Source organism: Falco cherrug, unplaced genomic scaffold, assembly GCF_023634085.1.
Source record: "Falco cherrug isolate bFalChe1 unplaced genomic scaffold, bFalChe1.pri scaffold_32, whole genome shotgun sequence".
Lineage (NCBI taxonomy): Eukaryota > Metazoa > Chordata > Aves > Falconiformes > Falconidae > Falco > Falco cherrug.
Window position 1 is genome coordinate 1,194,301 of NW_026599478.1, and position 24,299 is coordinate 1,218,599.

Sequence of the window (24,299 nt, forward strand, 5' to 3'; positions counted from 1 at the left end):
CACCAGAGCCCACCACAGCTTGTCCCAGCCCACCACAGCCCGTCCCAGCCCACCACAGCCCGTCCCAGGACACCACAGTCCGTCCCAGCCCACCACAGCCCACCACAGCCCGTCCCAGCCCACCACAGCTCGTCCCAGCCCACCACAGGCCACCAAATCCTGTCCCCGCCCACCACAGCCCGTCCCAGCCCACCACAGCCCGTCCCCGCCCACCACAGCCCGTCCCTGCCCACCACAACTTGTCCCCACACACTACGGCCCATCCCGGCCCACCACGGCCCGTCCCAGCCAACCAAGACCGGTCCCGGCCCACCACAGCCCATCCCAACCCACCACAGCCTGTTCCAGCCCACCACAGACCGTGCCCGCCCACCACAGCACACCCAAGCCCGTCCCAGCCCACCACAACCCGTCACCGCCCACCACAACCCATCACCGTCCACCACAGCCCGTCCAAGGCGTCCCAGCCCGTCCCAGCCCATCTCAGCCCGTCCCAGACCACCAGAACTCGTCCCAGCCCACCACAGCTCGTCCCAGCCCACCACAGCCCGTCCAAGCCCACCAAAGCCCGTTCCAGCCCACCACAGCCCACCAAAGCCCGTCCCCGCCCACCAAAGCCCGTCCCCGCCCACCACAACACGTCACCGCCCACCACAACCCGTCCAAGGCGTCCCAACCCGTCCCAGCCCATGTCAGCCCGTCCCAGCCCACCACAACTCGTCCCCGCCCACCACAGCCCGTCCCAGCCTGTCCCAGTCCATTGCGGCCCACCACATCCCGTCCCAGCCCGTCCCATCCCACCATAGACCACCACAGCTCGTCCCATCCCACCACAGCCCACTACAGCCCGTCCCAGCCCGTCCCGGCCCACCACAGCCCGTCTCAGCCCGATCCAGCTCACCACAGCCCGTCCCAGCTCACCACATCCCGTCATAGCCCCCCACAGCCCATCCCAGGACACCACAGCTCACCACAGTTCACCACGGCCCGTCCCAGCCCACAACGGCCCACCGCGGCCCACCACAGCCCGTCCCAGCCCACCACGGCCCGTCCCAGCCCACCACGGCCCGTCCCAGCCCACCACGGCCCGTCCCAGTTCGTGCCAGCCAATACCAGCCCACCACAGCCCGTGCCAGCCTGTCCCAGCCCACCAAAGCCCTTCCCAGCCCACCACATCCAGTCCCAGCCCACCAAAGCCCACGACAGCCCGTCCCATCCCACCAGAGCCCACCACAGCTTGTCCCAGACCACCACAGCCCGTCCCAGCCCGTAACAGCCCACCACAGCCCGTCCCAGCTCTCCACAGCCCGTCCCAGCCCACCACAGCCCTTCCCAGCACACGACAGCCCATCCCAGCACACCACAGCCTACCACAGCACGTACCGGCCCACCAGAGCCTGTCCCAGCCCACCACAGCCCATCCCAGCCCACCACAGCCCGTCCCAGCCCACCACAGCCCTTCCCAGCACACCACAGCTTGTCCCCGCCCACCACAACTTGTCCCCGCCCACTACAGACCGGCCCGGCCCACCACAGCCCGTCACGGCCAACCAAGGCGGGTCCTGGCCCACCACGACCCGTCCCAGCCCACCACAGCCCGTCTCAGCCCTTCCCAGCCCACCACAGCGCGTCCCAGCCCACCACAGCGCGTCCCAGCACACCACAGCGCGTCCCAGCCCACCACAGCCCGTCCCAGCCCACCACAGCCCGTCCCAGCCCACCACAGCCCGTCCCAGCCCACCACTGCCCGTCCCAGCCCACCACAGCCCGTCCCAGCCCGTCCCAGCTCGTCCCAGCCCACCACAGGCCTTCCCAGCCCCTCCCAGACCCCCAGAGCCGGCCCAGCCCGTTTCAGCCCCTCCCAGACCGTCTCAGCTCACCACACCCCACCACAGCCCATCCCAGCCCACCACGGCCTGTTCCAGCCCACCAGAGCCCGTCCCAGTCCACCAGAGCCCGTCCCAACCTACCACAGCTTGTCCCGGCCCACCATAGCCCATCCCGGCCCACCACAGCCCGTCCCGGCCCACCAGAGCCCGTCTCAGCACACCACAGCCTGTCCTGGCTCACCGCAGCCCGTCCCGTCCAACCACAGCCCACCACAGCCCGTCCCAGCCCACCACAGCCCGTCCCAGCCCACCACAGGCCACTACAGCACACCACAGGCTACCGTAGACCACCACAGCCCGTCCCAGCCCACCACAGCCTGTCCCGTCCCACCACAGCCCACCACAGCCCGTCCCAGCCCGTCCCAGCCCATCTCAGCTCACCACAACCCACCACAGCCCGTCCAAGCCCACCACAGCCCATTACAGCTTGCCACAGCCCGTCCCAGCCTACCAGAGCCCGTTCCAGCCCACCAGAGCCCACCAAAGCCCGTCCCCGCTCACCACAGCCCATCCCAGCCCGTCCCAGGCCACCACAGCCCTTCCCTGCTCACCACAGCCTGTCCCCGCCCACCACAACTTGTCCCCGCCCACTACAGCCCGGCCCGGCCCACCACAGCCCGTCACGGCCAACCAAGGCCGGTCCTGGCCCACCACGGCCCGTCCCAGCCCACCACAGCTTGTCCCAGCCCACCACGTCCGACCACAGCCCACCACGGCCCACCACAACCCACCACGGCTTACCACAGCCCACCACAGTTCACCACGGAACACCACGGCACGTCATAGCCCACCACAGGCTGTCCCAGCCCACCACGGCCCACCACAGCCCACCACGGCCCACCGCATCCCGTCCCAGCCCACCACAGCCCGTCCCAGACCACCACAGCCCGTCCCAGCCCACCACAGCCCGTCGCAGCCCACCACAGCCCTTTTCAGCCCACCACAGCCCACCACAGCTTGTCCGAGCCAACCAGAGCCCGTCCCAGCCCACCACAGCCCGTCTCAGCCCACCACAGTCCACCCCAACTTGTCCCAGCCCACCACAGCCCGTCCCAGCCCACCACAGCCCGTCCCAGCACACCACAGCCCGTCCCAGCCCTTCCCAGCCCGTCCCAGCCCGTCCCAGCCCACCACAGCCCGTCCCAGCCCACCACAGCCCGTCCCAGCCCACGACAGCCCATCCCAGCACACCACAGCCTACCACAGCACGTCCCGGCCCACCAGAGCCAGTCCCAGCCCACCACAGCCCATCCCAGCCAACCACAGCCCGTCCCAGCCCACCACAGCCCGTCCCAGCCCTTCCCAGCCCACCACAGCCCGTCCCAGCCCTTCCCAGCCCACCACAGCTTGTCCCAGCCCACCACAGTCCGTCCCAGCCCACCACAGCCCGTCCCAGGACACCACAGTCCGTCCCAGCCCACCACAGCCCGTCCCAGCCCACCACAGCCCACCACAGCCAACCACAGCCCGTCCCAGCCCACCACAGCCCGTCCCAGCCCTTCCCAGCCCACCACAGCCTGTCCCAGCCCACCACAGCGCATCCCAGCCCACCACAGCGCATCCCAGCCCACCACAGCCCGTTTCAGCCCACCACAGACCACCACAGCCCATCCCAGCCCACCAGAGCCCGTCCCAGCCCACCAGAGCCCACCACAGCTTGTCCCAGCCCACCGCAGTCCGTCCCAGCCCACCGCAGCCTGTCCCAGCCCACCATAGCCCGTCCCAGCTCACCACAACCCACCAAAGCCCGTCCCCGCTCACCACACCCCGTCCCCGCCCACCACAGCCCGTCCCCGCCCACCACAGCCCGTCCCTGCCAACTACAACTTGTCCCCGCCCACCACAACTTGTCCCCACCCACTACTGCCCTTCCCGGCCCACCACGGCCCGTCCCAGCCAACCAAGACCGGTCCCGGCACACCACGGCACGGCCCAGCCCGCCAAAGCCCGTTCCAGCCCACCAAAGCCCTTCCCCGCCCACCACAACCCGTCACCGCCCACCACAACCCGTCCAAGGCGTCCCAGCCCGTCCCAGCCCATGTCAGCCTGTCCCAGCCCACCACAACTCGTCCCAGCCCACCACAGCCCGTCCCAGCCTGTCCCAGCCCACCACAGCCCGTCCCAGCCTGTCCCAGTCCATTGCGGCCCACCACATCCCGTCCCAGCCCGTCCCATCTTACCATAGACCACCACAGCTCGTCCCAGCCCACCACAGCCCACCACAGCCCGTCCCAGCACGTCCCAGCCCGTCCCGGCCCACCACAGCCCGTCCCAGCCTTTCCCAGACCACCACAGACCATCCCGGCCCACCACGGCCCACCACAGCCCACCGCAGTCCGTCCCAGCCCAGCACAGCCCGTCCCAGCCCAGCACAGCCCGTCCCAGCCCAGCACAGCCCACCACAGCCCACCACGGCCACCCACAGCCCACCACGGCCACCCACAGCCCACCACGGCCCACCACGGCCCCTTCCAGACCAACACAGCATGTCCCAGCCCTCCACAGCCCGCCACAGACCATCTCAGCCCACCACAGCCCGTCCCAGCTCACCATAGCCCACCACAGCCCGTCCCGGCCCCCCACAGTGCGTCCTTGCCCACCACAGCCCGTCCCAGCACACCACAGCCCATCCCCGCATACCACAGCCCGTCCCAGCGCACCACAGCCCATCCCAGCCTGCCACAGCCCACCACAGACCGTCCCAACCCACCGCAGCCCGTCCCAGCCCACCGCAGCCGGTCCCAGCCCGTCCCAGCCCACCGCAACCCGTCCCAGCCCATCGCAGCCCGTCCAAGCTCACCACAGCCCGTCCCAGCCCACCGCAGCCCGTCCCAGCCCACCACAACCCGTCCCAGCCCACCGCAGCCTTTCACAGCCCACCACAGGTCACGACACCCCACCACAGCCCGCCACAGCCCTCCACAGCCCAACCCAGCCTACCACAGCTTATCCCAGCACACCACAGCTCGTCACAGACCACCACAGCCCACCACAGGCCACCACGGCCCATCTCAGCCTACTACAGCCCACCACAGCCCGTCCCAGCCCATCACAGATGATCCCAGCAAACCACAACCCGTCCCAGCCCACCGCAGCCCGTCCCAGCCCACCACAGCCCGTCCCAGCCCACCACAGCCCGTCCCAGCGCACCACAGCCCGTCCCAGCGCACCACAGCTTATCGCAGTCCACCACAGCCCGTCCCAGCCATTCACACATGACCCCAGCAAACCACAGCCCGTCCCAGCACACCGCAGCCCGTCCCAGCCCACCACAGCCCGTCCCAGCCTGTCCAAGCCCGTCCCAGCCCACCACAGCCCTTCCCAGCACACCACAGCCCGTCCCAGCCCGTCCCAGCCCGTCCCAGCCCATCACAGCCCGTTCCAGATCACCACAAACCGTTCCAGCCCACCACAGCCCACCACAGCCCTTCCCAGCCTGTCCCAGCTCACTACAGACCGTCACCGCACACCACAGCCCTTCACATCCTGTCCCAGCGCACCACAGCCCATCACCGCCAGCCACAGCCCGTCCCCGCACAACACAGCCCGTCCCAGCCCAACACAGCCCGTCCCAGCCCGTCCCAGCCCACCACAGAATGTCCCAGCCCACCACAGCCCGTCCCGGCCCACCACAGCCCATCCCAGCCCACCACAGCCCATCCAGGCCCACCACAGCCCATCACAGCCCGCCCCAGCCCACCACAACCCGTCTCCGCCCACCACAGACCATCCCTGCCCACCACAGCTCATCCCCGCCCACCACAGCCCATCCCGGCCCACCACAGCCCGTCCCGGCCCACCACAGCCCGTCCCGGCCCACCACAGTATGTCCCAGACCACCAGAGCCCGTCCCAGCCCACCACAGAATGTCCCAGGCCACCACAGCCTGTCTCAGCCTATCCTAGCCCGTCCCAGCCCACCACAGCCCTTCACCGCCCACCACAGCCCGTCCCTGCTCCTCCCAGCCCGTCCCAGCCCACCACAGAATGTCCCAGCCCACCACAGACCGTCCCAGGCCGTCTCCGCCCACCACAGCCCGTCTCCGCCCACCACAGCCCGTCCCCGCCCACCACAGCCCGTCCCCGCCCACCACAGCCCGTCCCCGCAAACCACAGCTTGTCCCAGCCCACCACAGCCCGTCCCAGCCCAACCACAGCCCGTTCCAGACGACCAGAGCCCACCACAGCCCACCACAGAATGTCTCAGCCCACCACAGACCGTCCCAGCCCACCACAGACCGTCCCAGCCCACCACAGACCGTCCCAGCCCACCACAGACCGTCCCAGCCCACCACAGACCGTACCCGCCCACCACAGACCGTACCCGCCCACCACAGCCCGTCCCGGACCACGACAGCCCGTCCCGGACCACGACAGCCCCTCCCGGACCACCACAGCCCGTCCCCGCCCACCACAGCTTGTCCCCGCAAACCACAGCTTGTCCCAGCCCACGACAGCCCGTCCCAGCCCAATCACAGCCCGTCCCGGACCACCAGAGCCCACCACAGCACACCACAGAATGTCTCAGCCTATCCCAGCCTGTCCCAGCCCGTCCCAGCCCACCACAGACCGTCCCAGCCCACCACAGACCGTCCCAGCCCACCACAGCCCGCCCCAGCCCACCACAGCCCGTCCCCGCCCACCACAGCCCGTCCCCGCCCACCACAGCCCGTCCCCGCCCACCACAGCCCACTACGGCCCACCATGGCTCGCCATGGCTCACGACAGCCCACCACAGCCCACCACAGCCGGTTACAGCCTGTCCCAGCCCGTCCCGGCCCACCGCGGCCCGTCCCGGCTCACCTGTGTTAGGAACAGTATCTCACCTTCTTGATTTTGGCACCTCCTTTCGCTATGATGTTCTTGTGGAACTGTTTGCAGATGGGGACAGAAATAGAAAAGCTGTTTTCAACCTAAGGGAGAAAGGAAGGGAGACCTGAAGATTACACTGTCGTGGCAAGGGAGGCCCGACTTCAGGAGCTCTGATAAACGAGCTTTTGAAAACAGACCCAAGGAAGTTCTCTATACGAGGGACTTTTGTAAGACTAAACAAAGGCAAGGACGTTCCCCTATAGCCTTCCCATAACAGGTACTACCCCCTGCCTCCATTCAGCCAAAACAGCGCCGACAGCTCCCTCCTCTTGAGGTGTTTTAGCTCTACCCAAGCCAGTAGAGCTCTGCTTTGCCCCAGGGTTATCCAGGCACGTAGAAGGGAAGAGCAGGCAGACCTCCTTACCAGGTCTTCCACCATCTTTTCCATCGCAGCCCACCACAGCCCGTCTCAGCTCACCACAGCCCTTCCCAGCCCACCACACCCACCACAGCCCGTCCCAGCCCACCACAGCCCGTCCCACCCCACCACGGCCCATCCCGGCCCCCCATGGCCCGTCCCGGCCCGTCCCGGCCCACCACGGCCCACCAGAGCCAGTCCCGGCCCATCCCAGCCCGTCTCGTCCCGTCCCAGCTCGTCCCGTCCCGTCCCAGAACAGCCCGTCCCGTCCCAGCCCACCACAACCCGTCCCGTCCCTTCCCAGCACAGCCCGTCCCGGCCTGTCCCGTCCCGTTGCAGCTCGTCCCGTCCCGTCCCAGGCCTTCCCAGCCCACCGCAGCCCGTCCCAGCCCGTCACAGCTCGTCCCAGCCCGTCCCAGGCCTTCCCAGCCCACCCCAGCCCGTCCCAGCCCACCACAGCCCGTCCCAGCCCACCGGAGCCCGTCCCCGCCCACGAAAGCCCGTCCCAGCTTACCACATCCCGTCCCAGCTTACCATAGCCCATCACAGCCCACCACGGTCCACCACAGCGCACCACAGCCTGTCCCAGCCAACCATGGCCTGTAACAACCCACCACGGCCCGTCCCAGCCCACCACAGCCCGTCCCGGCCTACTACGGCTCGTCCCAGACCACCACAGCCCGTCCCAGCCCGTCCCAGCCCACCGCAGTCCGTCCCAGTCCACCGCAGCCCGTCACGGCCCACCGCAGCCCGTCCCAGCCCGTCCCAGCCAACCTTAGCTCGTCCCAGCCCACCACAGCCCGTCCCAGCCCACCACAGCCCGTCCCAGACCACCACAGCCCGTCCCAGCCCGTCCCAGCCCACCGCAGTCCGTCCCAGTCCACCGCAGCCCGTCACGGCCCACCGCAGCCCGTCCCAGCCAACCACAGCCCCTTCCAGCTGTCCCAGCAAATCCCAGCCCACCACAGCCCGTCTCAGTTCACCACAGCGCGTCCCAGTCCACCACACCCACCACAGCCCGTCCCAGCCCAATCCAGCCCACCACAGCCCACCGCAGCCCGGTCCCAGCCCACCACACCCCACCGCAGCCGGTCCCAGCCCACCACACCCCACCGCAGCCGGTCCCAGCCCACCACAGCCCGTCCCACCACACCACTGCCCGTCCCAGCCCACCACGGCCCGTCCCAGCCCGTCTCGGCCTGTCCCAACCCGCCACGGCCCGTCCCAGCCCACCACAGCCTGTCCCAGCCCACCACAGCCCGTCCCAGCCCACCACAGCCCGTCCCAGCCCACCACAGCCCGTCCCAGCCGTCCACAGGCCACTACAGCACACCACAGGCAATTACAACACACCACAGCCCGTCACAGCTCGTCCCAGCCCTTCCCAGCCCACCCCAGCATGCCCCAGGCCCCCACAGCCCACGACAGCCCATCCCAGACCAAGACAGCCCGTCCAAGCCCACCACAGACCACTACAGAACACCACAGACCACTACAGAACACCACAGCCTACCGCAGCCCACCACAGCCCGTCCCAGCTCGTCCAAGCCCGTCCCCGCCCACCACAGCCCGTCCCAGGCCTTCCCAGCCCACCACAGCCCGTCCCGGACCACGACAGCCCATCCCGGACCTACCACAACCCGTCCCCGACCACCACAGCAGGTCCAAGCCCACCACAGCCTGTCCCAGCCCACCACAGACCGTCCCAGCTCTCCACAGCTCTCCATAGCCCGTCCCAATCCTCCACAGCCCATCCCAGCCTAACACAGCCCGTCCCAGCCCAACACAGCTTATCCCAGCCCACTACAGCCCGTCCCAGCCCACCACAGCCCCACCCAGCCCATCACAGGCCACTACAGCACACCACAACCTACCGCAGACCACCACAGCCCGTCCCAGCCCATCACAGCTCGTACCAGCCCGACACAGCCCACCACAGCCCGTCTCAGCTCACCACAGCCTGTCCCAGCCCACCACGGCCCACCACAGCCCGTCCCAGCTAAACACAGTCCGTCCCAGCCCACCACACTCACCACAACTCGTCCCAGACCGTTCCAGCACAGCACAGCCCATCCAAGCCCACCACAGCCCGTCCCAGCCCACCATAGCCGTTCTAGCCCGTCCCAGCCCACCACAGCCCTTCCCAGCCCCCCACAGCCCACCACAGCCCCTCCCAGCCCTACACAGGCTGTCCCAGACCGTCCCAGCCCACCACAGCCCGTCCCAGCCCACCACAGCCCGTCCCAGCCCACCAAAGCCCGTCCCAACCCACCAAAGCCCATTCCAGCCATACCCAACCCACCACAGCCGGTTTGAGACCACCAGAGCCTGTCCCAGCCCACCACAGCCCGTCCCCGCCCACCACAGCCCGTCCCAGCCCACCACAGCCCGTCCCAGCTCGTCCCAGGCCTTCCCCGCCCACCACAGCCTGTCCTGGACCACGACAGCCCGTCCCGGACCTACCACAACCCATCCTCGACCACAACAGCAGGTGCAAGCCCACCACAGCCTGTTCCAGCCCACCACACACCGTGCCAGCCCACCACAGCCCATCCCAAACCACCACAGCCCACCACAGCCCGTCCCAACCCACCACAGCCCACCATGGCTTACCACGGCGCACCACAGCCTGTCCCAGCCCATCCCAGCCCACCACAGCCCGTCCCAGCCCACCACAGGCCACCATAGCCCGTCCCAGCACACAACAGCCTGTCCCAGCCCACCAGAGCCCGGCCCGGCCCACCTCAGCTTGTCCCAGCTCATCCTAGCCCACCACAGCCCGTCACAGCCCGTCCCAGCCCACCACATAAAGTACCAGCCCATAGAAGCCCACCACAGCCCGTCCCAGCCCACCACGGCCCGTCCGAGCCCACCCCAGCCCACCAAAGCCCACCACAGCCCATCTGAGCTCACCACAGCCCGTCCCAGCCCACCACGGCCCGTCCCAGCCCACCACGGCCCGTCCCAGCCCACCACAGCCAAGCCCAGCCCACCACGGCCCGTCCCAGCCCGTCCCCCGCTCGTCCCAGCCCACCACAGCCCACCACAGCTGGTCACAGCCCACCACAGCCTGTCCCAGCCCATCCCAGCCCACGACAGCCCGTCACAGCCTGTCCCAGCCCGCCACAGCCCGTCCCAGCCGACCACAGCTTATCCCAGCTTGTCCCAGACCACCACAGACCGTCCCAGCCCACCGCAGCCCGTCCCAGCCCACCACATCAAGTACCAGTCCGTCCCAGCCCACCACGGCCCGTCCCAGCCCACCGCAGCCCGTCCCAGCCCACCACAGCCCGTCCCAGCCGTCCCAGCAAATCCCAGCCCACCACAGCCCGTCTCAGCTCACCACAGCCCGTCCCTACCCACCACAGCGTGTCCCAACCCACCACAGCCCACCACAGCCCTTCAGAACCCACCACAGCCCAACACAGCCCGTCCCAGCCCACCACAGCTCGTCCCAGGCCACCACAGACCACCACAGCCCACCACAGCCCGTGCCAGCCCACCACAGCCCGCCTCAGCCCACGACAGCCTGTCCCAGCCCACCACAGCCCGTCCCAGCCCACCACAGCCCACCACAGCTTGTCCCAGACCACCACAGCTCTTCCCAGCCCACCATAACCAACCACAGCCTATCCCAGCCGATCCCAGCCCACCACAGCCCGTCCCATCACACCACAGCCCGTCGCAGCCCGTCCCAGCCAACCACGGCCCGTCCCAGCCCACCACAGCCCGTCCCAGCCCACCACGGCCCACCACGGCCCATCCGGGCCCAACACAGCCCACCAAGGCGCACCACAGCCCATCCCAGGCCATTACAGCCTGTCCCAGACCACCACATCCCATCTCAGCCCACCACAGCCCACCACGGCCGACCACAGCCCACCACGGCCGACCACAGCCCACCACGGCCCATGCAAGCCCACCACGGTCCACCACGGCACGTCCCAGCCCACCACAGAGCACCACAGCCCGTCCCAGCCCGTCCCAGCCCACCACAGTATGTCCCAGACCACCAGAGCCCGTCCCAGCCCACCACAGCCCGTCCCAGCCCACCACAGCCCACCACGCCCCGTGCCAACCCACCAGAGCCCGTCCCAGCTCACCACAGCCCACCACAGCCCGTCCCCGCCAACCACAGCGCACCACAGCCCGTCCCAACCCACCAGAGCCCGTCCCAACTTACCACATCCCGTCCCAGCTTACCACAGCCCATCACAGCCCACCGCGGTCCACCACAGCCCACCACAGCCCGTCCCAGCCCACCACGGCCCATAACAACCCACCACGGACCGTCCCGGCCCACCACGGCTCGTCCCGGCGTACTACGGCACGTCCCAGCCGACCACAGCCTCTCCCAGCCCACCAGAGCCCGTCCCAGTCCACCACGGCCCGTCCCAGCTCACCACGGCCCGTCCCAGCCCGTCCCAGGCCACCGCAGCACGTCCTAGCCCACCGCAGCCCGTCCCAGCCCACGGCAGCTCGTCCCAGCCGTCCCAGCAAATCCCAGCCCACCATAGCTAGTCTCAGCTCACCACAGCGCGTCCCAGTCCACCACACCCACCACAGCCCATCCCAGCCCATTCCAGCCCACCACAGCCAGTACCAGCCCACCACAGCTCACCGCAGACGGTCCCAGCCCACCACACCCCACCGCAGCCTGTCCCAGCCCACCACAGCCCGTCCCAGCCCACCACAGCCCGTCCCAGCCCACCACGGCCCGTCACAGCTTACCACGGCCCACCACGGCTTGCCACGGCCCATCCCAGCCCACCACAGCCCGTCCCAGCCAACCACGGCCCACCACAGCCCGTCACGGCCCGTCCCAGACCGTCCCAGCCCACCACAGCCCGTCCTAGCCCACCACAGCCCGTCCCAGCCCACCACAGCCCGTCCCAGCCCGTCTCAGCTCACCACAGCCCGTCCCACCCCACCACAGCCCACCAGAGGCCGTCCCGGACCACCACAGCCCGTCCCAGCCCACCACAGCGCGTCCCCACCCAACACAGCCCGTCCCAGCCCCTCCCAGCCCGTCTCAGCCCACCACAGCCTGTCCCAGCTCGTCCAAGCCTGTCCCAGACCCCCAGAGCCCATCGCAGCCCACCACAGCCCGTCACAGCCCGTCCCAGCTCTCCACAACCCACCACAGCCCTTCCCAGCCCGTCCCAGCCCACCACAGCCCGTCCCAGCCCACCACGGCCCACGAAAGCCCACCACAGCCCACCACGGCCCACCACAGCCCGTCCCAGCCCACCACAGCCCGTCCCAGCCCCTCCCAGACCACCACAGCCCGTCCCAGCCCCTCCCAGCCCGTCCCAGACCACCAGAGCCCGTCGCAGCCCACCACAGCCCGTCACAGCTCTCCACAACCCACCACAGCCCGTCCCAGCTTACCACAGCCCACCACAGACCGTCCCAGCCCACCACAGCCCACGAAAGCCCACCACGGCCCACCACAGTTCACCACAGCCCGTCCCAGCCCACCACAGCCCTCCAGAGCCCGTCTCAGCTCACCACAGCCTGTCCCAGCCCACCACAGCCCACCGCAGCCCATCCCAGCCCACCACGGCCCGTCCCAGCCCGTGCCAACCCGTCACAACACACCACAGCCCACCACAGCCCGTCCCTACCCACCACAGCGTGTCCCAACCCACCACAGCCCACCACAGCCCTTCAGAACCCACCACAGCCCACCACAGCCCGTCCCAGGCCACCACAGACCACCACAGCCCAACACAGCCCGTGCCACCCCACCACAGCCCGCCTCAGCCCACTACAGCCCATCGCAGCCTACCACAGCCCGTCCCAGCCCACCACAGCCCACCACAGCTTGTCCCAGACCACCACAGCTCTTCCCAGCCCACCATAACCAACCACAGCCTATCCCAGCCAATCCCAGCCCACCACAGCCCGTCCCATCACACCACAGCCCACCACAGCCCGTCCCAGCCAACCACGGCCCGTCCCAGCGCACCACAGCCCGTCCCAGCCCACCACAGCCCACCACGGCCCATCCGGGCCCAACACAGCCCACCAAGGCAAACCACAGCCCATCCCAGCCCATTACAGCCTGTCCCAGACCACCACATCCCATCTCAGCCCACCACAGCCCGTCCCAGCCCACCACAACCGACCACAGCCCACCACGGCCGACCACAGCCCACCACGGCAGACCACAGCCCACCACGGCCCATCCAAGCCCACCACGGCCCATCCAAGCCCACCACGGTCCACCACGGCACGTCCCAGCCCACCACAGAGCACCACAGCCCGTCCCAGCCCGTCCCAGCCCACCACAGTATGTCCCAGACCACCAGAGCCCGTCCCAGCCCACCACAGCCCGTTTAGCCCACCACAGCCTGTCCCAGGCTGTCCCAGCTCGTCCAAGCCTGTCCCAGAGCCCGTCGCAGCCCACCACAGCCCGTCACAGCCCGTCCCAGCTCTCCACAACCCACCGCAGCCCGTCCCAGCCCACCACAGCCCGTCCCAGCCCACCACGGCCCACAAAAGCCCACCACAGCCCACCACGGCCCACCACAGCCCGTCCCAGCCCACCACAAGCCGTCCTAGCCCACCACAGACCTCCAGAGCCCGTCTCAGCTCACCACAGCCTATCCCAGCCCACCACGGCCCACCACAGCACACCACGGCCCACCGCAGCCTATCCCAACCCGTCCCAGCCCACCACGGCCCGTCCCAGCCCACCACAGCCCGTCCCAGCCCACCACGGCCCGTCCCAGCCCGTCCCAGCCCACGACAGCCCGTCCCAGCCCACCAGAGCCCACCAGAGCCCACCACAGCCCGTCCCAGCCCACCACAGCCCACTACGGCCCACCACAGCCCGTCCCAGCCCACCACAGCCCGTCCCAGCCCACCACAGCTTGTCCCAGCCCACCACAGCCCGTCCCAGCCCACCACAGCCCGTCCCAGCTCGTCCCAGACCACCACAGCCTCTCACAGCACACCACAGCCCGTAACAGCCCACCACAGCAAGTACCAGCCCGTCCCAGCCCACCACGGCCCGTCTCAGCCCACCACGGCCCGTCTCAGCCCACCACGGCCCGTCTCAGCTCACCACAACCCATCCCAGACGACCACAGCTCGTCCCAGCCCACCACAGCCCACCACAGCCCGTCCCAGCCCACCACGGCCCGTCCCAGCCCACCACAGCCCGTCCCAGCCCACCAGAGCCCGTCCCAGCCTGTTTCAGCCCACCACGGCTAACCACGGCCTGTCCCGGCCCACCACGGCCAACCACGGTCCACCATGGCCCACCAGAGCACACCACGGCCCACCACGGCCCTTCCCAGTCCACCACAGCCCACCACAGCCTGTCGCAGCCCACCAGGGCCCGTCCCAGCCCACAACGGCCCACCCCAGCCCACCACGGCCCGTCCCAGCCCACCACGGCCCGTCCCAGCCCACCATGGCCCGTCCCAGCCCACCACAGCTCGTCCCAGATAAACAAGGCGCACCACAGCCCACCACGGCCCGTCCCGGCCCACCACAGCCTGTCCCAGCACACCACAGCCCACCACAGCCCATCACAGCCCACCACAGCCCGTCCCAGCTTACCACAGCCCACCACAGACCGTCACAGCCCACCACAGCCCGTCCCAGCCCCTCCCAGCCCGTTTCAGCCCACCACAGCCTGTCCCAGCTCGTCCAAGCCTGTCCCAGACCCCCAGAGCCCGTCGCAGCCCACCGCAGCCCGTCCCAGCCCACCACAGTCCGTCCCAGCCCACCACGGCCCACAAAAGCCCACCACAGCCCACCACGGCCCACCACAGCCCGTCCCAGCCCACCACAAGCCGTCCTAGCCCACCACAGACCTCCAGAGCCCGTCTCAGCTCACCACAGCCTATCCCAGCCCACCACGGCCCACCACAGCACACCACGGCCCACCGCAGCCTATCCCAACCCGTCCCAGCCCACCACGGCCCGTCCCAGCACACCACGGCCCGTCCCAGCCCGTCCCAGCCCACGACAGCCCGTCCCAGCCCACGACAGTCCGTCCCAGCCCACCAGAGCCCACCAGAGCCCACCACAGCTCGTCCCAGCCCACCACAGCCCACAAGAGCTTGTCACAGACCACCACAGCCCGTCCAAGCCCAACACAGCCCACTACGGCCCACCACAGCCCGTCCCAGCCCACCACAGCCCGTCCCAGCCCACCACAGCCCGTCCCAGACCACCACAGCCTCTCACAGCACATCACAGCCCGTAACAGCCCACCACAGCAAGTACCAGCCCGTCCCAGCCCACCACGGCCCGTCTCAGCCCACCACAACCCGTCCCAGACGACCACAGCCCGTCCCAGCCCACCACAGCCCACCACAGCCCGTCCCAGCCCACCACAGCCCACCACAGCCCACCAGAGCCCCTCCCAGCCTGTTTCAGCCCAGCACGGCTAACCACGGCCTGTCCCGGCCCACCACGGCCAACCACGGTCCACCATGGCCCACCAGAGCACACCACGGCCCACCACGGCCCTTCCCAGTCCACCACAGGCCACCACGGCCCACCACAGCCCACCACGGCCCGTCCCAGCCCACCACGACCCACCCCAGCCCACCACGGCCCGTCCCAGCCCACCACGGCCCGTCCCAGCCCACCACAGCCCGTCCCAGCCCACCGCAGCCCGTCCTAGCCCACCGAAACCCGTCCCAGCCCACCGCAACCCGTCCCAGCCCACCACAGCCCACCACAGGTCACCACAGCCCACCACCGGTCACCACAGCCCACCACCGGTCACCACAGCCCACCACAGGTCACCACAGCCTGTTTCAGCCCACCACGGCAAACCACGGCCCGTCCTAGCCCACCACGGCCCGCCATGGCCCACCACAGCTCGTCCCAGATAAACAAGGCGCACCACAGCCCACCACGGCCCGTCCCGGCCCACCACAGCCCGTCCCAGCTTACCACAGCCCACCACAGCCCGTCCCTGCTTACCTCAGCCCACCACAGACCGTCCCAGCCCACCACAGACCGTCCCAGCCCACCACAGCCCGTCCCAGCCCACCACTGCCCGTCCCAGCCCGTCCCAGCCCGTCCCAACCCTCCAAAGCCCGTCCCAGCCAACCACAGCCCACCACAGCCCATCACAGCCCACCACAGCCCACCACGCCCCGTGCCAACCCACCAGAGCCCGTCCCAGCTCACCACAGCCCACCACAGCCCGTCCCAGACCAAAAGAGGTCGTCCCAGCCCACCACTAACCCACCAAAGCCCGTCCCCGCCCACCACAGCCCGTCCCAGCCCACCACAGCCCACCACGCCCCGTGCCAACCCACCAGAGCCCGTCCCAGCCCACCACAGCCCGTCACAGCCCGTCCCAGCCCACCAGAGGTCGTCCCAGCTCACCACAACCCACCACAGCCCTTCCCAGCCCGTCCCAGCCCACCACAGCCCGTCCCAGCCCACCACGGCCGCCGCAGACCATCAGAGCCCGTCCCAGCCCACCACAATCCCGTCCCAGCCCAATATAGCCCGTCCCGGCCCACCACAACCCGTTCTAGCTCACCACAACCCACCACAGCGCACCATAGCACACCGCAGCCCACCACAGCGCACCAGAGCCTGTCCCAGCCCACCACAGCCCGTCCCAGCCCACCGCAGCCCGCCACGGCCCGTCCCAGCCCACCACAGCCCATTCCAGACCACCAGAGCCCTTCCCAGTTCACCACAGCATGTCCCAGCACACCACAGCCCACCACAGCCCGTCCAATTTCACCACAGCCCGTCTCAGCTCACCACAACCCACCACAGCCCGTCCCAGCACACCGCAGCCTATCCCAACCCGTCCCAGCCCACCACGGCCCGTCCCAGCCCACCACGGCCCGTCCCAGCCCACCACGGCCCGTCCCAGCCCATCCCAGCCCACGACAGCCCGTCCCAGCCCACGATAGTCCGTCCCAGCCCACCAGAGCCCACCAGAGCCCACCACAGCTCGTCCCAGCCCACCACAGCCCACAAGAGCTTGTCACAGCCCACTACGGCCCAGCACAGCCCGTCCCAGCCCACCACAGCCCACTACGGCCCACCACAGCCCGTCCCAGCCCACCACAGCCCGTCCCAGCCCACCACAGCCCGTAACAGCCCACCACAGCAAGTACCAGCCCGTCCCAGCACACTACGTCCTGTCTCAGCCCACCACGGCCCGTCTCAGCCCACCACGGCCCGTCTCAGCTCACCACAACCCGTCCCAGCCCACCACAGCCCACCACAGCCCGTCCCAGCCCACCACGGCCCGTCCCCGCCCACCACAGCCCGTCCCAGCCCACGACAGCCCGTCCCAGCCCACGACAGCCCGTCCCAGCCCACCAGAGCCCACCAGAGCCCACCACAGCTCGTCCCAGCCCACCACAGCCTACAAGAGCTTGTCACAGACCACCACAGCCCGTCCCAGCCCACCACAGCCCACTACGGCCCACCACAGCCCGTCCAAGCCCACCACAGCCCGTCCCAGCTCGTCCCAGACCACCACAGCCTCTCACAGCACATCACAGCCCGTAACAGCCCACCACAGCAAGTACCAGCCCGTCCCAGCCCACCACGGCCCGTCTCAGCCCACCACGGCCCGTCTCAGCTCACCACAACCCGTCCCAGACGACCACAGCCCGTCCCAGCCCACCACAGCCCACCACAGCCCGTCCCAGCCCACCACGGCCCGTCCCAGCCCACCACATACCGTCCCAGCCCACCAGAGCCCGTCCCAGCCTGTTTCAGCCCAGCACGGCTAACCACGGCCTGTCCCGGCCCACCACGGCCAACCACGGTCCACCATGGCCCACCAGAGCACACCACGGCCCACCACGGCCCTTCCCAGTCCACCACAGCCCACCACAGCCTGTCCCAGCCCACCACGGCCCGTCCCAGCCCACCACGGCCCACCCCAGCCCACCACGGCCCGTCCCAGCCCACCACGGCCCGTCCCAGCCCACCACGGCCCGTCCCAGCCCACCACAGTTCACCACAGCCCGTCCTAGCCCAGCACGGCTCGTCCCAGCCCACCACGGACCACCACGGCCCATCTCAGCCCACCACAGCCTGTCCAAGCCCAGCACAGCCCTCCACAACCCTTCACAGCCCGTCCCAACCCTCCACAGCTCATCCCAGCCTACCATAGCCCGTCGCAGCCCAACACAGCTTATCCCAGCCCACCGCAGCCCGTCCCAGCCCACCGCAGCCCGTCCTAGCCCACCGAAACCCGTCCCAGCCCACCGCAACCCGTCCCAGCCCACCACAGCCCACCACAGGTCACCACAGCCCACCACCGGTCACCACAGCCCACCACCGGTCACCACAGCCTGTTTCAGCCCACCACGGCAAACCACGGCCCGTCCCAGCCCACCACGGCCCGCCATGGCCCACCACAGCTCGTCCCAGCTAAACAAGGCGCACCACAGCCCACCATGGCCCGTCCCGGCCCACCACAGCCCGTCCCAGCCCACCACTGCCCGTCCCAGCCCGTCCCAGCCCGTCCCAACCCTCCAAAGCCCGTCCCAGCACACCACAGCCTACCACAGCCCATCACAGCCCACCACAGCCCGTCCCAGCTTACCACAGCCCACACCAGACCGTCCCAGCCCACCACAGCCCGTCCCAGCCCACCACAGCCCGTTCCAGCCCACCACTGCCCGTCCCAGCCCACCACTGCCCGTCCCAGCCCGTCCCAAGCCACCACAGCCCGTCCCAGCCCACCACAGCCCACCACAGCCCACCGCAGCCCATCCCAGCCCACCACGGCCCGTTCCAGCCCGTGCCAACCCGTCACAACACGCCACAGCCCGTCCCAGCCCACCACAGCCCACCACAGCCCACCGCAGCCCATCCCAACCCACCACAGCCCGTCCCTACCCACCACAGCGTGTCCTAACCCACCACAGCCCACCACAGCCCTTCAGAACCCACCACAGCCCACCACAGCCCGTCCCAGCCCACCACAGCACGTCCCAGGCCACCACAGACCACCACAGCCCACCACAGCCCATGAAGCCCACCACAGCCCGCCTCAGCCCACTACAGCCCGTCCCAGCCCACCACAGCCCGTCCCAGCCCACCACAGCCCGTCCCAGCCCACCACAGCCCACCACAGCTTGTCCCAGACCACCACAGCTCTTCCCAGCCCACCATAACCAACCACAGCCTATCCCAGCCAATCCCAGCCCACCACAGCCCGTCCCATCACACCACAGCCCACCACAGCCCGTCCCAGCCAACCACGGCCCGTCCCAGCCCACCACAGCCCGTCCCAGCCCACCACAGCCCACCACGGCCCATCCGGGCCCAACACAGCCCACCAAGGCGCACCACAGCCCATCCCAGCCCATTACAGCCTGTCCCAGACCACCACATCCCATCTCAGCCCACCACAGCCCGTCCCAGCCCACCACAACCGACCACAGCCCACCACGGCCGACCACAGCCCACCACGGCAGACCACAGCCCACCACGGCCCATCCAAGCCCACCACGGCCCATCCAAGCCCGCCACGGTCCACCACGGCACGTCCCAGCCCACCACAGAGCACCACAGCCCGTCCCAGCCCGTCCCAGCCCACCACAGTATGTCCCAGACCACCAGAGCCCGTCCCAGCCCACCACAGCCCGTTTAGCCCACCACAGCCTGTCCCAGGCTGTCCCAGCTCGTCCAAGCCTGTCCCAGAGCCCGTCGCAGCCCACCACAGCCCGTCACAGCCCGTCCCAGCTCTCTACAACCCACCGCAGCCCGTCCCAGCCCACCACAGCCCGTCCCAGCCCACCACGGCCCACAAAAGCCCACCACAGCCCACCACGGCCCACCACAGCCCGTCCCAGCCCACCACAAGCCGTCCTAGCCCACCACAGACCTCCAGAGCCCGTCTCAGCTCACCACAGCCTATCCCAGCCCACCACGGCCCACCACAGCACACCACGGCCCACCGCAGCCTATCCCAACCCGTCCCAGCCCACCACGGCCCGTCCCAGCCCACCACAGCCCGTCCCAGCCCACCACGGCCCGTCCCAGCCCGTCCCAGCCCACGACAGCCCGTCCCAGCCCACCAGAGCCCACCAGAGCCCACCACAGCCCGTCCCAGCCCACCACAGCCCACTACGGCCCACCACAGCCCGTCCCAGCCCACCACAGCCCGTCCCAGCCCACCACAGCTTGTCCCAGCCCACCACAGCCCGTCCCAGCCCACCACAGCCCGTCCCAGCTCGTCCCAGACCACCACAGCCTCTCACAGCACACCACAGCCCGTAACAGCCCACCACAGCAAGTACCAGCCCGTCCCAGCCCACCACGGCCCGTCTCAGCCCACCACGGCCCGTCTCAGCCCACCACGGCCCGTCTCAGCTCACCACAACCCGTCCCAGACGACCACAGCCCGTCCCAGCCCACCACAGCCCACCACAGCCCGTCCCAGCCCACCACGGCCCGTCCCAGCCCACCACAGCCCGTCCCAGCCCACCACAGCCCGTCCCAGCCTGTTTCAGCCCACCACGGCTAACCACGGCCTGTCCCGGCCCACCACGGCCAACCACGGTCCACCATGGCCCACCAGAGCACACCACGGCCCACCATGGCCCTTCCCAGTCCACCACAGCCCACCACAGCCTGTCCCAGCCCACCACGGCCCGTCCCAGCCCACCACGGCCCACCCCAGCCCACCACAGCCCGTCCCAGCCCACCACGGCCCGTCCCAGCCCACCACGGCCCGTCCCAGCCCACCACAGCTTGTCCCAGATAAACAAGGCGCACCACAGCCCACCACGGCCCGTCCCGGCCCACCACAGCCTGTCCCAGCACACCACAGCCCACCACAGCCCATCACAGCCCACCACAGCCCGTCCCAGCTTACCACAGCCCACCACAGACCGTCCCAGCCCACCACAGCCCGTCCCAGCCCCTCCCAGCCCGTCTCAGCCCACCACAGCCTGTCCCAGCTCGTCCAAGCCTGTCCCAGACCCCCAGAGCCCGTCGCAGCCCACCACAGCCCGTCACAGCCCGTCCCAGCTCTCCACAACCCACCGCAGCCCGTCCCAGCCCACCACAGTCCGTCCCAGCCCACCACGGCCCACAAAAGCCCACCACAGCCCACCACGGCCCACCACAGCCCGTCCCAGCCCACCACAAGCCGTCCTAGCCCACCACAGACCTCCAGAGCCCGTCTCAGCTCACCACAGCCTATCCCAACCCGTCCCAGCCCACCACAGAACACCACGGCCCACCGCAGCCTATCCCAACCTGTCCCAGCCCACCACGGCCCGTCCCAGCACACCACGGCCCGTCCCAGCCCGTCCCAGCCCACGACAGCCCGTCCCAGCCCACGACAGTCCGTCCCAGCCCACCAGAGCCCACCAGAGCCCACCACAGCTCGTCCCAGCCCACCACAGCCCACAAGAGCTTGTCACAGACCACCACAGCCCGTCCCAGCCCACCACAGCCCACTATGGCCCACCACAGCCCGTCCCAGCCCACCACAGCCCGTCCCAGCCCACCACAGCCCGTCCCAGACCACCACAGCCTCTCACAGCACATCACAGCCTGTAACAGCCCACCACAGCAAGTACCAGCCCGTCCCAGCCCACCACGGCCCGTCTCAGCCCACCACGGCCCGTCTCAACTCACCACAACCCGTCCCAGACGACCACAGCCCGTCCCAGCCCACCACAGCCCACCACAGCCCGTCCCAGCCCACCAGAGCCCGTCCCAGCCCACCAGAGCCCGTCCCAGCCTGTTTCAGCCCACCACGGCTAACCACGGCCTGTCCCGGCCCACCACGGCCAACCACGGTCCACCATGGCCCACCAGAGCACACCACGGCCCACCACGGCCCTTCCCAGTCCACCACAGGCCACCACGGCCCACCACAGCCCACCACGGCCCGTCCCAGCCCACCACGGCCCACCCCAGCCCACCACGGCCCGTCCCAGCCCACCACGGCCCGTCCCAGCCCACCACAGCCCGTCCCAGCCCACCGCAGCCCGTCCTAGCCCACCGAAACCCGTCCCAGCCCACCGCAACCCGTCCCAGCCCACCACAGCCCACCACAGGTCACCACAGCCCACCACCGGTCACCACAGCCCACCACCGGTCACCACAGCCCACCACAGGTCACCACAGCCTGTTTCAGCCCACCACGGCAAACCACGGCCCGTCCTAGCCAACCACGGCCCGCCATGACCCACCACAGCTCATCCCAGATAAACAAGGCGCACCACAGCCCACCACGGCCCGTCCCGGCCCACCACAGCCCGTCCCAGCTTACCACAGCCCACCACAGACCGTCCCAGCCCACCACAGCCCGTCCCTGCTTACCTCAGCCCACCACAGACCGTCCCAGCCCACCACAGACCGTCCCAGCCTACCACAGCCCGTCCCAGCCCACCACTGCCCGTCCCAGCCCACCACTGCCCGTCCCAGCCCGTCCCAGCCCGTCCCAACCCTCCAAAGCCCGTCCCAGCCAACCACAGCCCATCACAGCCCATCACAGCCCACCACAGCCCGTCCCATCTTACCACAGCCCACACCAGACCGTCCCAGCCCACCACAGACCGTCCCAGCCCACCACAGCCCGTCCCAGCCCACCACAGCCCGTTCCAGCCCACCACTGCCCGTCCCAGCCCACCACTGCCCGTCCCAGCCCGTCCCAAGCCACCACAGCCCGTCCCAGCCCACCACAGCCCACCACAGCCCACCGCAGCCCATCCCAGCCCACCACGGCCCGTCCCAGCCCGTGCCAACCCGTCACAACACACCACAGCCCACCACAGCCCGTCCCTACCCAACACAGCGTGTCCCAACCCACCACAGCCCACCACAGCCCTTCAGAACCCACCACAGCCCACCACAGCCCGTCCCAGCCCACCACAGCACGTCCCAGCCCACCACAGACCACCACAGCCCACCACAGCCCTTGAAGCCCACCACAGCCCGCCTCAGACCACTACAGCCCGTCCCAGCCCACCACAGCCCGTCCCAGCCCACCACAGCCCACCACAGCTTGTCCCAGACCACCACAGCTCTTCCCAGCCCACCATAACCAACCACAGCCTATCCCAGCCGATCCCAGCCCACCACAGCCCGTCCCATCACACCACAGCCCACCACAGCCCGTCCCAGCCAACCACGGCCCGTCCCAGCCCACCACAGCCCGTCCCAGCCCACCACAGCCCACCACAGCCCACCACGGCCCATCCGGGCCCAACACAGCCCACCAAGGCGCACCACAGCCCATCCCAGCCCATTACAGCCTGTCCCAGACCACCACATCCCATCTCAGCCCACCACAGCCCGTCCCAGCCCACCACAACCGACCACAGCCCACCACAGCCCACCACGGCCGACCACAGCCCACCACGGCAGACCACAGCCCACCACGGCACATCCAAGCCCACCACGGCCCATCCAAGCCCACCACGGTCCACCACGGCACGTCCCAGCCCACCACAGAGCACCACAGCCCGTCCCAGCCCACCACAGTATGTCCCAGACCACCAGAGCCCGTCCCAGCCCACCACAGCCCGTCCCAGCCCACCACAGCCCGTCCCAGCCCACCACAGCCCACCACGCCCCATGCCAACCCACCAGAGCCCGTCCCAGATCACCACAGCCCACCACAGCCCGTCCCAGACCAAAAGAGGTCGTCCCAGCCCACCACTAACCCACCAAAGCCCGTCCCCGCCCACCACAGCCCGTCCCAGCCCACCACAGCCCACCACGCCCCGTGCCAACCCACCAGAGCCCGTCCCAGCCCACCACAGCCCGTCACAGCCCGTCCCAGCCCACCAGAGGTCGTCCCAGCTCACCAAAACCCACCACAGCCCTTCCCAGCCCGTCCCAGCCCACCACAGCCCGTCCCAGCCCACCACGGCCGCCGCAGACCATCAGAGCCCGTCCCAGCCCACCACAATCCCGTCCCAGCCCAATATAGCCCGTCCCAGCCCACCACAACCCGTTCTAGCTCACCACAACCCACCACAGCGCACCATAGCACACCGCAGCCCACCACAGCGCACCAGAGCCTGTCCCAGCCCACCACAGCCCGTCCCAGCCCACCGCAGCCCGCCACGGCCCGTCCCAGCCCACCACAGCCCATTCCAGACCACCAGAGCCCTTCCCAGTTCACCACAGCATGTCCCAGCACACCACAGCCCACCACAGCCCGTCCAATTTCACCACAGCCCGTCTCAGCTC